Below are 3,128 nucleotides of genomic sequence, written 5' to 3'. Positions count from 1 at the left end.
AATGCAGTTGTTGTCCAGAACAGGAAATTAGAAGATTTTAAGTATCAGTTATGTTAGTTTTATTGCAACTTTAAGACAAAGAGTATGTGTTCTTTCTTCTGTTCTCTTGCCACAGGTTCCACAAATGAAAGAGGTGTGTCTGAGCCCCCATTAACCTATGAGACTATTTACAGGGAAGTTCCAACATAAAAACTTAAAAATATTTTTTTAGCTATTAGTGCTGCTCCAAACCAGAATGAAAGTTGTGTATTTCCTATAACTAGAAAGGTTCAAGTTCAGGTTGAACAGTCACCAGAGAAGGATGCCCTAGAGGATATTTCCTTCATTGAAATAAGGTTGGTAAAATATATGTGGAAGTTACTGGCATTTTTAAACACCAAACTACCTTCTGAATACATTATATTTATCGAATACTAGATTCTGTGTTAACTCTTCTTAGATATTAACTCATTTAACCTTTACAAATTTTAAAATAGATACTATGTTCCCTATTTTATAGATAAGGAAGACCAGCCTGAGACAAACTAGACTAAATAATCTTCTGAAGATTAGCCTTTGAGGATATGGCTGAACCTGGATTTGAATCCTGGTCTATCCATCACCAGTGACCATGCTATTATTCATTACCTAAAACTGCATTTAATTTATTTCCCATTATTAAAAGGATATTTTCTGTAGAAGAAGTTGTAGCAGATGCTGTCAATGTCCTACTATATCCCTTCAGCACTTACCTATTCTGTGCATACCTGCCAACCTCCCAGAACATCTTCCAACATCCAGCACCTGTATTTTGTTGCCAGAGGACTTTCTCTGATTTATATTCTATAGATATATTATAAACATGTAAATCTTATTTTATTATATAAAAGCATATTAATTCTCTCGTCAATTCATGTCACACTTTGTTGCCAGAGGACTTTCTCTGATTTATATTCTATAGATATATTATAAACATGTAAATCTCATTTTATTATATAAAAGCATATTAATTCTCTCGTCAATTCATGTCACACAGATCCCACTTAGAAACCTATGTAAAGCTTCAGTGCTTCTAGTTATTAATTTCTCATTGCCATCCCACAGTATTTTCAAGACTATCCAAATTAGAATCCCCAATGATTCAAGTTAAATTTCTAAAGAAAATATTTTAAAATATGATTACAATATTAAAGGTAGTTTAATTGAAAAGTTCAGGACAACAAAAAGTTGGTCATAATTAAAAATAAATCTTCAATTTAACATTTTAGGCCATGATCTGACATGTAATAATAATTGAATGATTGTAATTCTCCTATATTATCAGTGTTGCATTACAGGTACTAATGAGATTTTTATTTCTTATATGGACAAATTATTTACCTTTCAAAAAATTCAATATTCACTAGCTCTGCATGCTTAAGTATGGTATAATCTTCAATGTTTGATTAAATGAAATAGCTTAAAGTGCCTAGTGTAGTGCTTGGTAGAGAAGGCACTGAACAGTAATTTATTCCCTTTCCCCATTTCTACTGGGTGGTTTTACTGTCAGTTGTAAAACTGAAACACACCGAAAATGTGACTGTGTAATAAAACTTACTTGAATAAAAGTATCTCTACAGTTATATGCTCAGGGATTTCAAGGAGAGAGGTTTTCTAAGAATCGGAGAATTTTGACTGACTTGGGGCCCTGGGATTTCTCACTTTCCTAAAGGAGAAGATGTATGGTGAGTAGCTCTCAGAGTCATAGTAACCTCAGGTGGGTCCATGGAAGCTGCGTGTTGGACGGACTCCAGATGTTTAGTCTCTTCTATTCTCAGCGTCCACCAACATATCTCCTGGTTGAGACTAACTTGGGATTTGTTATTTTGTTGTTGCTGTTGTTGTTGTTAGATATTTTTAAAATTTCTGTATGGCATTTTTTAATTGCTCATTTATCCATTTTTTATATGTATGTTTTGGGCACTCACATTGCAATTTAGTCCGGTGGTTCTCATTAGATTAAACACGTTATGTTTTGGGAACACTAAATTTATAGCATGTTAATAGTATCATGAGAAACCATAAAGACCTGTGGACACATAAGTTTGGAACTGCTAAGGTAAACAAATGTCAGTCAATCTATTGTTTAGTAATTGTAATCCACCGAGAAAAAGTTATGCAACATCAGCGAAAAAGGGGTGAAAAACAAACTACAAATAAAAGAAAAAGATCAACACACAGTCGATACTGAATAGGAGAACCTCTTAAGACTTGTGTTCCACATATCATATCTATTTACCTTGGGAAACCTATGTTAATGCTTGAGTATAAGCTTTAGTTTTATGTGGTAATTACCTTGGGTTCCAATTTTTTATTAATAAAAAAAAGAAAAAAAAAGAGTAAAATTATTTCCCTACCAACTACCAATTATTTCCATTCCCTTCACATACTCAGTGAAGAAATACTATAAAAAATATAGGCTATGCCTACATGCCCTCAAAATTCCCCAAAGGTGACTTGGAAAGCCAAATCAGAATAGCGTTACCTTGGCGTGTCGACTCTGAGAAGTACAGTGTGAAAACATTGTGAGAATAAGGAGATAATAAAGTAAAATTGTTCTGCAAAGTTTAAATATCAGGCAAATATAAGGGATGATTATGAAATATTGGGAATAAGAATACTATGTTCAAATTAATAGGAGAATAACTTTTAAAAATAACCATAGAATTACCTAGAAAAAAATCTCACTACATAAATCTCACCCTAGGAAATTTACAGTTTTTAAGATATTTTGAGGGATTTAAATCTTGTTTTCACGAATTTTCCATGTAATGAATTTTCATGTTTAAATTACATTGGAAAGAAAATACAGGGAATAAAATCACACAGGGTATCATTTATTCTATCCCACATAATGCTATGATACATCATTAGAAGGGATTATAAATACATGCATTTTACTCTTACTTGTTGGTGTGAAGAATTCAATTTTCTTCACGGTGAGTACTTTGTATACTCCCTGAATTCTGTCTCCAGAGCAGGTAAGCACCTCACTTTAGGGGAAATCTACGCTACTCTAAAGAAAATGAATGTTGAAGAATTCAATTTTCTTCACGGTGAGTACTTTGTATACTCCCTGAATTCTGTCTCCAGAGTAGGTAAGCACCTCA

This window comes from Galeopterus variegatus, unplaced genomic scaffold (assembly GCF_000696425.1).
Source record: "Galeopterus variegatus unplaced genomic scaffold, G_variegatus-3.0.2 Scaffold6104, whole genome shotgun sequence".
In the NCBI taxonomy this organism is placed as follows: Eukaryota; Metazoa; Chordata; class Mammalia; order Dermoptera; family Cynocephalidae; genus Galeopterus; species Galeopterus variegatus.
This window is presented reverse-complemented; position numbering follows the sequence as displayed.